This window comes from Perognathus longimembris, chromosome 24, assembly GCF_023159225.1.
Source record: "Perognathus longimembris pacificus isolate PPM17 chromosome 24, ASM2315922v1, whole genome shotgun sequence".
NCBI classification, from domain to species: domain Eukaryota; kingdom Metazoa; phylum Chordata; class Mammalia; order Rodentia; family Heteromyidae; genus Perognathus; species Perognathus longimembris.
Genome location: NC_063184.1, coordinates 19,574,844 through 19,587,121, shown reverse-complemented (window position 1 = coordinate 19,587,121; position 12,278 = coordinate 19,574,844). Strand labels below are relative to the sequence as shown.

The 12,278-nt window shown below is 34.6% G+C and overlaps 1 protein-coding gene across 7 annotated transcripts in view; it reads right to left on the bottom strand.

Moving 5' to 3' along the window:
- The window catches only part of Stpg2 (sperm tail PG-rich repeat containing 2), a 239,154-nt gene that overhangs the window by 211,303 nt on the left and 15,573 nt on the right, over positions 1 to 12,278 (bottom strand). The gene's annotated exons all lie outside the window — the stretch shown is intronic.

The following is a 12,278-nucleotide window of genomic DNA, read 5'->3' as shown; positions in this document are numbered from 1 at the left end:
TACATATGTGGTGCTGAGGAATCCAACCCAGGGCTTCATGTACTCTTGCCATTAGGCCATATTCCCAGCCCCCAAATATCCAGTGTTAAAGTGGAAAAAAAAACACAAAGCATACATTTTTCAAAAAATGCATATATATGGATCACAAGTATTTGCAAAAACACACAACTTCACGAATCATCAAAGAAATGCAAATGAAAACCAGTAGACAAGATCACCTCCTATTACAATGTCTAAACACAATTATTAGAATGTCAAGAACAAGTATGGATAAGAATAAGAGAAAGGAAACCCTGATGGAAGACAGAAATATAAATTAGTATAGCCATTATGAAAAGCCATATTGATGATGTTATAATATTAAAAATAGAACTATCTTTTGAGCCAGCAATCTCATTATCGTAAGCAAAGGGAAATTATGTTACACATATGTATGTGTGTTTTATATATATATGCATTCCCATGTTTATTGCAGCACTAGTCACAAGAGCTAACATATAAACCAACCTACATGTATATTAATGGATGAGCAGATAACTAAAATACAAACAGTTGACTAGTATTCCGTCATAAAAATAATGAAATCCCGTGATTTACAAAAGTATGGATAAACATAAAAGGCATGATAATAAGCCAGGCATATGAAGACAAATACTGTATGATATTACTTCTAAGTAGAATGTAGAAAGTGGATAGAAAGAGAGTAGAATGGTAGTTACAGGTGTATTGCAGGGGGGCAGGGGCAGAGAGGAAATGCTGGTCAAAGGGTACACGTTTTTAGTTAAGAAGAATGTCTTCAAGAGATCTTTTGTAAAGCATGATGACTAGAGCTGATGATATGTTTTATTCTTAGAAAATGCTAGGAAAATGGATTCTAAGTGGTTTCCCTACAATAATGATAACTACCAGGTAATACATTTGTTAATTACCTAGATTTAACCATTCTACAATGTACATATGCTTCAAAACATCACTTTACATGGTAAATAAATGTAATTTTAGATGTCAATTTTAAATGAATTGGAAGGGGATAAAAGATGTTCCTGAAAGGGATAATTTTGAAATTTGGAGGGTTGATAAAAATAAATTTAAAATAAATGAGAATAGCCATGTGTGATTTTTTTGACATTAAAAGTAGTTAAGGATATTTCAAAGTTTATGTCTTTTCCAAAGACTGCCATTTCAAGCTAGTCAATTCTCATGTTCCCTGCTGACAGTAAAATGTTAGAAGACATTTGATATAAGAGTTGCAAATGCCAGCATAGCTCTAAAGGTCACTGTAACTCTAACAGGTATAGTTAGAAAACCTATTCTCATTCCAAATTACAATGCCACGTATGTTCACACCACAATTTTACTTTTAAAATAAAAATGATTCTATTAAAATATATAATTTTATGCTATGTATAATAATAGAATCTTTGCTGTGAATTACTAACATATATTTAACTGTCTGGTCTAAGCATTTAGTAAACAAAATAATGCCACTTCTAATTTCAAAAACACTACAGTCATGGTTTCTGAATTTTGCTTCAGTAACTTCCGGGATTCCCTGATATTCTTTCAAACAAATTTCAAGATAAGAATTATTTTCACAATATTAAAATTTTTCTCACCGCTTTGACTCTTATCCTTTTATATATAGTTGCTTGATTATGCTTGAACTTTAAACATTCTCAGTTTCAATGTCTAGTATAGTACATATCAATAAACTTCTTCAAAATAAAATACAATTATTTGAGGTCTTTTAATAGTCTTAACAGGATAATGATAACCTGAAGCCAAAAAGTCGTAGTGCCCTACAACATAAAGGATAAGAAAATGATAAAAATAAAGAAATATTGCTCTGCATTAAAATGTGTGTGTGTGTGTGTGTGTGTGTGTGTGTGTGTACACATGGGTGCAGGCACATTCACACACAGACACTGGTACTGAGGCTTAAACACAGAGCCTTGTAGCTCATGCTTGACTTTTCTCTCAAGGTTTGCATTCTACCACTTGTATCACATCTCCATTTCTGGAGTTTTGCTGGTACAGAACTATTTTGAAAAAAAATCCTATGTCATTTTGATAACTCTACATGCTGAAAAATAAAAAGCAAATATAATAAAAGTTAAATCAGAAAGCAAAGTTCAGGGTCTGGGAATATGGCCTAGTGGCAAGAGTGCTTGCCTCCTACACATGAAGCTCTTGGTTCGATTCCCCAGCACCACATATATGGAAAACGGCCAGAAGGGACGCTGTGGCTCAGGTGGCAGAGTGCTAGCCTTGAGCGGGAAGAAGCCAGGGACAGTGCTCAGGCCCTGAGTCCAAGGCCCAGGACTGGCCAAAAAAAACAAACAAACAAACAATAAAAATAAAAAAATAAAAAGAAAGCAAAGTTCACCAATATTTAAATCTACTTCTAGGACAAAAGATGATCATATTACTGAACACTTGAAACTGTCACTTTGAGAATTATATTGGCATAAGAAATGTACTGTACAAGGTGCCAATGGCTCTTGCCTGTAATCCTCACCACTCAGGAGGCTGAGATCTTAGGATAGCTGTTTAAAGCCAGACCAGGCAGAAAAGTCTGTAAGACTTTTCTTTCCTAATAATTAGCCACCAAAAAAAAAAAAAAAAAAAAAACCCAGAAGTGAAGCTATGGCTCAAATGGTAGAGCACTGACCTTGAGAAGAATTTAAAAAAAATAAAATAAAATAAAATAAAATAAACCCTCAGGGATACCACCAAGGCCCTGAGATCAAACCCCAGGATTGGCACACACACACAAAAAAGTATTATCCAACTGCCTCATGACCTGTTCTTTGACCCCTTCATTATCAAAACCCCAGAGCATATGAAGACTCAATGAAAGGACAGATTTCCCAAAAGAAAATAATTTTGACCTCAGAGAGAGAACTTGAATTCCTTCTCAGATAGGATACTTAAATAACCTGTTTCACTTCTCAACTGTAAAGCAAGTGATAGCTCCAAAAACAAATACTTTCTATTAAAAAAATGTCCCTACAATTTCTCATTAGATTCCTTAAGTGGAAATATCTTCACTTAAGAATAACACTATTCTGGGGGGGAGGGAGGGGGGCATGAGGGACAAGGCAACAAACAGTACAAGAAATGTATCCAATGCCCAACGTATGATACTGTAACCTCTCTGTACGTCAGTTTGATAATAAAAATTTGAGAAAAAAAAAGAATAACACTATTGTGTTAGTGTTATTATAAAATCTGAAAGTTTTCCTAATATAGTCAATCCTCTTAGAGAATTACATGAAAGAAAAGAAATTCCTTACTAGCTATATTTAAGGAAAAAATTTAATTCCTAGGATTGCTAAGTACTCTCATTCTCAGGGCTCTAGCCTCCAAACTTCTAAACAGGGAATACTAGATTTAAAATAACGCTTTATCATATTATGTGAATAACCACTTCCAAAAGTATTTTTCATGATTCAATGTTCCAAGTATAAGCAGGTAATTTGCCCTTGTGGTAACCCTCAATGTTAATGAACAAAAGCCTCTCTGTAGATTAAAGACATGGGGGCGGAGGGAGAGATACAATCAGAGTGCAAAGATAAATGTACAGTCAATACCATCTCATCATTTACACTCAGTATTTACACTGAATACAATTAATCTGCCCTTACAAAAGTGCTTGCTACCACTAGGGAAAATAGTCAATTTAAAGACATAATTCAATAGTAAAAGTACACAAGCATGATTTTTCTTTTATTTAAATGAGACTGAAAAAAAGCAGATGATGGTTAGATAGATAGATTTGTAATTTAGTATGCTAGCTACAAGGTACAAGTGTAGTTGAAGTCTAAAAGATCTTTCAAAGGAAACCTTGAAATATATAATTTTTGTGTAGAAGCATCATCAGTAATAACCATACATATTATTCCTCTATTAAAGTCCTTCAGTATACTATTCAATTCAAATAATTTGAATAAAAATTTATACCAACCTACAACTAATTTACAATTCAAGTATAACCTAGCTTGCCCAGATATCAACAGTAGTCCTATTTAAAACATGCATTTAAATAATTTCCTTCTCCAAAACTACTTTTGCATAAACCACCCACAAACATGAATCTCCTTGGGCAGCCTCTTGGATAAGAGCATCTTCATCCCCACTACTCCAACTGCTTCTCTCCCATGGTAAGGAGGTCAATGTGGCGATGTGTTGTATGAGGCGACTTTACGCGTCCTCCAGGTAAGCCCAGAGGGCAGTGTGGGTAATAATGACCCATCTGTTCACTACTGGCAACAAGGAAACTTCTAATGAAGACAAATGTGAGTTACTCTGTACAAGCAGGCTGCAGAGTGTTAATGAGTTCACCTAATGGTCACTACCTGCCACTCGTGACTGATGGATGACCTAACAGGTTCAGTTTGAAAAGCAAAGATGAGTGCTTCACACCTTCATTAGGCTTCTCCCCGCACTGCTCTCAGTTTCTCTTACACACTTACTCTTTATGACTTGTCTTCATCAATTCTCAGAAAATACTGTTACTTATTAGACCCAGCCTTTTAAAATAACCTTGCCAATACTTTTCAAGTCATTAGCTCCCCTCAATTTCTCTACTGGATGACTCACAAGTTATCAAGTCCACCCTAAAACAATACATGTGAAACACAGAAGGTAATCTTTCCTGCCATAAAACTGCTTAGCTATATTCACAAAGGATTTTATAATCAAAATTAATCTCCCCAAACTGTTGCTTTTAAATATTATTAAATGTCATTAGCTCCTTTAAATTGAAGTTCACTCTAGATTCTGAAAAAACATGTTTACTTACAGAGACCAACTTATAAAATATAAATATAGCTATAAAAACGTATAAAGATAATCACTTCACTTTCTGAAATATGCTAAAGACATAACTCAAGAATCATAATATATGCCATTGTTTTTTAGAATAAAATCTGTATTATATTACACTAAACTCTTGAAGAAAATCTAGTGCCATAGAAACTGATAGTTTGAAAAATTAGCACATACGAGATAGGGAAACCATACAACTTTTCTAAAACCATAAATGTTTTATTTATATACTTCATGAATAAATAAAACTTGGAAATACTGTCCAATGTAAATAATCTTAATTGAGTTTGAAGAAGTTCCGATAGCTTGTAAAATGTATCGTTATCAAGTTTACTTGAAGACTGAGATAATGTATTGCTTCATTTGCAAAGGATGATTTATTATCATAGAAAATCAAATGGCTAGAGTGGGCCACCATGAGAGAATTTGTTGATATTAATGATCAATCCCCAACCATCGCAATTCAGAAGAGCACATGCACACACAGTACCGACATATGCACACACTGTACACACATATGCACACACTGTACACACATATGTATATACATACTATCCCATTAACTATTTTTAGAGGAAAAACAGGTTTTCCTTTAGGCTAATAAGTCTAAGTACATAATCAAAATACATGTGAACTTTTTTAATAGGAAAAGAGAATATAACCACTCAAAGTTTAACAAACTCAAAGTAATAACATTATGAAATGCAGTGGTGAATGGTAGTTCTGTTGATATGAAGGTTATTGTATCACTCTCACTACTCCTTGCTTCAACAACAATGCCCCAAAATAAATGATGAATGTCTGCTTCTGTCACCCAAATAATACTGGGTGCAACAGTTGGAAAAATAGATGGGGATATTTTCAAACTACAATATGTAACATTTTAAATACAACAAGTTCTTTCATCTCCATTTTTGTATTTCACTAATAATCTTGTGAAGTAGAAGTTACCATAATTCCCACTTCATAGATTTAAAAAATAGAGAAAGTATGTTCTCTGTCTTACAAGACATTCTTTCTCCTAGGATTTTTCCATTTCTCAGTGGATGGCTGACTCTCATTCATGCTCTGAGATTCACTCCTGGTAGTCTACATAGAGACTAAATAGCAAATAAAACTTAAAACAACCTGATTCTCCAGAAATGTGTGTGTCCACGAAAACACACACACACACACACACACACACACACACACACACACACACACACACACTGGAACCTGCTATCTGTATTTTCTCACTAACTTCCCAAAACCCTACTCACGTAATATTTTAAGTGAGAAACCTAGAAGTCATCATCAGTACCTCATCCTCCCACATCAACTTAATCACTAGGTAAAAATCAATGCTGCTGGGAATGGGGGCCCTACCTGTAATCCTAACTACTCAGGATGTTGATATCTGAGGATGGAACTTCAAAGCCCAGGCAGAAAAGTTTCCATGAGAATCTTAACTCCAATTAACCACTCAAAAACTGGAAGTGGGGCTGTGGCTCAAAGTGGTAGAGCACCAGCCTTGAGCAAAGTGCTCAGGGACAGCACGCAGGCCCTGAGTTCAAGCCCCACAACTGTCAAGAAAAATAAACAAAATAAATTTTAAAAATCAATGCTAATCTAGTGATGATGGCTCACACCTGTAGTGCTAGCTACACAGAAGGCTGATGTCTGAGGCTCAAAGCTACCTTGGTGGTATAGTCTGGGATACTCTTATCTCCAATTAAGCATCTAAAATCCAAAGCGGAGTTGCAGCTCAAATGTAAAGTGCCAACCTTGAGCGAAAACTCTAAGAGATAGAATCCAGGCCCTGTGTTCAAGCTCCAGAACCAGCATAGAAAGAAAAGGAAAAAAAAAATCAATGCTAACAACTATATGTTGCTTTTCTCTCATTTCCAGTTCCATTTCCCAAGTAATACAGGCATTCACTTGAGAACCAGTAACCTTCATCCCATTTCTCTCTCATTTCCTCAGTTCCCATTTGACTCATTGCTGACTTTTTGATCTTTTTGAAGTTACAAAGCTGTTCATGAATCACATGCTTAAAATAGTTACTCGCTCATCATCATTTACAAATAAATAGCAAAACTGCATTCTCACACATTCATGGCTTTATACATCTTCATCACCTACAATATTCTGCTCCATTTGATAAATGTCCATTTGTTCCTCAAAATGACACTCAAATGTACCTTGGAATCCTTCATCCTTCTGTCATCCACAAAGCAAGGGTCAATATGGATCTCCTGACGCCCCACTTCAATTTATTTGGATCTAAATGAATACTTATTTAAATACTTGCATCTTCCAGCAAAGAGTGTGAAAGGATCCTTTAAGAAACACTTCCATATTATCATTTCTAAACACATTATATAGCAAGTATTCAGCAGTTCATTAAATGAGAAATGATAATAAGTATCACTTAGTAAGCACTCATACACATCATACACCATTTTAGGCAGTATATGTATGTGTCTATTCACATCTGACTGACGAGCCTTTTATTGATATTATTACTTATATCTTAGAGGAGTGGAATGGAAAAGTAACTCAATGTCACAGAGTTAGCATTTGACAAGGGCAAGAAATTAAATGCAATATGACCCTAAAACCTAAATTCTTCATCACTAAACCATCACTAAATCCAACAGGGCTTTATTCTTTTTATATTCTTATCACTTCATCATGAATGAATGTGACTCCTCTATAAAAAATATTTGCTGACAATAGTATAGCATAGGATGCTCTTCCAGACTATTCCAAAAGAAAATTGATCGATACGCAATATTTAATGATACTGAAGCAATCACTATTTTCAACTTCTTCACTCTCACACATAATTTTATCCGAATACTTTTTTTAAATCAACCCTTTCCTCCTATTTCACTTTGAAAATTAACTTATTTTTTTTAAGTTTTCATAGAAAATTAGAAATGCACTCTGTCTTCTGGATGCAGTAACTCTTCTAGTAACTATTTTGTGTTGGGGGAACATACATGATTGTGAATAAGTCCTAATTAATTCTTTGGCCATCCTCAAGCTAAAACTCTTTCATGATTATCAGCATATATTAGTAGCTTCAAGAAATGGTCAGATGCCTGTTATATACCCAAGCATTGGGGTAACTTAATAACTGTTAAATACTAGCAAAAGTAGGTGAAAATGCTCAAGTTTTGCATCAGAAACAATAGAACAATTTACCCATAAGTGAAAACTGAGAATGTCAAAAAGAGTATGCTTTTTCTGTCCTTGAAAATACACTCACACACATATACAATTTTTCTTTTAACCCAGAGCTTCATAGGTGGTAGGTAGGTACTCTACCACTGTAGCCATGTCGCAAGTCTTTTGGTCTCTCGATATTTTCATAATAGGATCTCACCATGGCCAACATGGACCTTTATCATCTATTTATTTGTCTCACTTTGCTTGGATGAAAGGCATAACCATCTTGTCCAGCTATTGGTTAAGATGGAGTAGGACAAATTTTTGCCAATAATTGCCATAAACTACAAGCCTCTCAATCTCTGCTACCAAATAGCTAGAGTTGTAGACATGAGCCACCAGCACCAAGCCCTAGTAACTATGCTTTTTAAAGCATAATTGCAATTACATGAAACTAACACTAGTTTCTACTTAGAATCTACTTGATATTATTAAATTATTCTTATGTAATCTTATGTTGATCCAGAGAATAATTACTTCTCTAAAATCACATTTCTAAATGCAACATTTAAGAGCCTAACAAATTTGATGGATTTAAATAGATAAATCAATAGAAATAACAATTTGCAACTGAAAAACTTGAATAAAATTTTAAAATTCAGAGTTCCAAACTACCTACATTGGGAAGAATTTTTGAAACTAAAAACTTCTAATTCGCATCTGTCCAAACAGACTGCAAGGCAAATTTGTATATATTATCACATAATTTTTAAAGATTTGTTTTAATAAATGTGAGAAATGAAGATGTTATGTCAGTAAAAAGCCAGTAAACTGGCGCCACCTAGTGGAATTTTACTGTTTTCTTAATAATACAAAATAAATTTCACAAATTTTATATTACCAATCAAAATGTTTCAATAACAATTGTCAAACATTTTTACACAGTCATGAGTCCTCTTATATATTTCATTAATATCGTGAAAGATACTATAATAATTTTTCACTATCAAAAGAAGACATATTCCTGAAAAAAATGTCCAAGTTGAATAAAAGTTAATAATTGTGTTTTTAAACCGAAGGTCTTAGTAGGTTAGAATGATATGTATGTTCAAATTATGCATAGAAATAAAATATTAACATATGTTTTAGACTGTAAGTGGAAAATAACACAAGAGAAAAGCAAAAGTGTATTGGTATAAGTATGTGAAGATGAAGAAAAAACGATTAAATCCAGGGTGATTCAAGCCTATAACCAGAGCTATTTAGGATACTATGGTTAAGAGGCCAGCCCAGGGATAAAAGTTCTCAGGACTCCATCTAAATACAATGATAAGTACCTGCCATGCTAATGACAAAGGGAAGCACAAATCATAGGATTACAATCCACAAAGCAAGACTCTGTCCCAAAAAATGGCAAACACATAAAGGCACTACCAGAGTGGTTCAAGGAACAGTATTCCTGTTTAACAGGTGTCAGGCTCCAGGTTCAAATCACAGTATTGAAAAACAAAAACAAAAAATAAAAAAGGGGGATGGGAATATGGCCTAATAGTAGAGTGTTTGCCTCACATGCATGAAGTCCTGGGTTCAATTCCTCAGCACCACATGTATAGAAAAAGCCAGAAGTGGCACTGTGGCTAAAGTGGTAGAGTGCTAGCCTTTGAAAAGAAGTGTAAGCATGGGACCCTAATTTGCTTTAGGCCAACAACACCTGGAGTTTCTTGGTCACAGTTGCCTGAAAACTTGCACAGTTCTCAGAATGTCCGGTACTCTACCCACTTCTCAGTTTTGGCAAATTTTGCAACTCCTGCGGATTCTAGGCAGGGCCTCATTATGACCTCCTGATCCATCACTAAATGGCCTGCCTGAAATCCATCCCCAAAATGGTTGACAGATTTTGGCTGCACAACAAAAGGAGAGAAACAAGTTATTACTACACCTGTTCTATGTCAAGATAAAGTTAATCGCAACCTCTGTCTTCTGTACATTTGCTTGCTTGAAAAATAACTGCTACGTTCCACTTCTGTAAATTAGCTCACTTGCACCTCTTTGTGATTTTTGCCTTTATAAACCCCCCTGGAACTGAGGCTCTGGGCTACTCACTCCTAAGCTGAGTTAGCCCCAGCCGGTCATTTTCTCTTAATAAACAAACTTTGGGCTGAAACAAAGCTTGGTCTTGCCCTGTTCTGGGGGTTGCTCCATCTCACCTTGAGCAAAAAGAAACCAGGGACAGTGCTCAGGCCAAGTCCAAGCCCCAGGACTGGCAATCAATCAATCAATAAATAAATTGGTTTCTTGAAATTGAATTAGAGAGTTAAGATACCAAAATCTTTTTACAAAAGCAGAAAAAATAAATGTTTGTGCTTGAAAACAGTCATGGATTTAGGACTGAGCATGTTGGTTCACACCTGTAATCAGCTACTTGACAGACAGGTACATAAGAATCACAGTCTGAGGTCAAACCTGGTAAAAAGTTCAAAATCCTCTTTGAAAATAAGTGAAAGCAAAAAGTGTGCAGGGTTTGTGACTCAAGTGGTAGAATGCTCACCTAGCCCTAAATTCAAGTCACAATACTATCAAATATTTTTGAAAAAGAGTAATACAGTGGATGAATGGATCAAGGAAATGTAATATATACACATAATGGAATTCTATGCCTCTATCAGAAAAAAATGACATTGCCCCATTCCTAAGGAAATGGAAAAATGTGGAAAAAAATCATACTAAGTGAAGTGAGCCAGACCCAAAGAAACATAGACTCTATGGTTTCCCTCATTGGTAATAATTAGTAAACGTCTAGGATAGTCCTAGCAGAGGAGCACAATAGCTCAATAGCTCTCAATAGCTATGTATATATGAACACATAAGATGGTACTAAGCGAAATGAACTCCAAGTTATGGAAATAAGTAGTTTATCATTGTTGTCGTTATGCTCAACTTTTCATGTGAAATTATGCCATTTTCTTTTGTCTTTCTTCCCCATGGTATTACCCCTGATGTCACTGTAACTGATTTTGGTACTGATTTATGGGATGTAGGAAAGGGAAGGTGAACATCAAAATGGAGAGACAATGGGTAAAAGGAGAACCAATGCAACAGGAATACTTACAAAACTATAGGCTGTAAACGAACTATACAACTCGGCGGGGGGGGAGAGTGGGTAATAAAATGGTAAAAGTAATAAAATATGTAGGGAAAAATAAAAAATAAGAATGATAAAAATAAAATATTTATGAGAAAACATCTTTTTTATATTTTCTTGTGCATCAGAACTTACTGAGCCTAAATTCATATTTTTGTCTGCTTTGAAATGTACAGCTATTATTTCATATAAACCACTGTAATTTTACTAGTACCTTTTTCTACTGTTATGCCTCATTTCTGATAATTTATTTTTTCCATTGCTGATTACTTGGAGCAAATTCTTATTGAAAGAATTAATGATTTTTCCAATGAGGAATTACCTTTTTTTTTTTCCTTCTTTTCTGGTAGTACTGGGGTTTGAACACAGAAACTTGGAGTTTCATACTTGCAAGTGTTTTACTACTTGAGCCACACCCCGCCCTCCTGCCCTAGCAAATTAAGATCACCTACCCAAATACAGTTGCAGGTCTTATCCCGACTTTACTGTCACTTAGATTTTTATTTTGGCAATGCTGGGATTTGTATTCAGGGCCTTGTACTTGCTAGGCAGGTGCTTTATCACTAAGCCACACCTCCATCATTCACTTATCTTTATGTTAAATGCATCCCTTTTTAAGTTTTCATACTATACTCATTATATCTCCAGTTTAAATATAATATACTACAGAAAAATATCCAAAGATTTTGGCTTTAAGTTCTAAGGAATAATTTGAAATGTAACTACCTTTTTAAGAATAGAATCTATATTTAAATTGTATTATATTAATAAATAACATATTGAAAATGAGAATTCTATCTTACTACAAAATTCTATGGTCAGATTACACTCAAAATAGTACTCTGAGTTTTAGATACCCTATGTAAAAACAAGAAACATTCACTAATTGAAGACCCTATATGATTTCAAAAACAAACTAAATGATCTTGAAATTACATAAAAGTCCAAACATTTAACTCTCCAAGGGAAGAAAAAGATATTGAAAAGAAATCATAGGGAAGGGAGAACAAAAGATAGGCAGAGGAAGAGAAATTTAGGTGAGGTTAAGAAGAGCATCTTAAGAAAGAAGAATTGTTTACTATTGAAACAATAAAAGTTCAGAGTACTGTAGTGAGTTCCTTATGACAAGAAGTATTCAAGATGACACGGG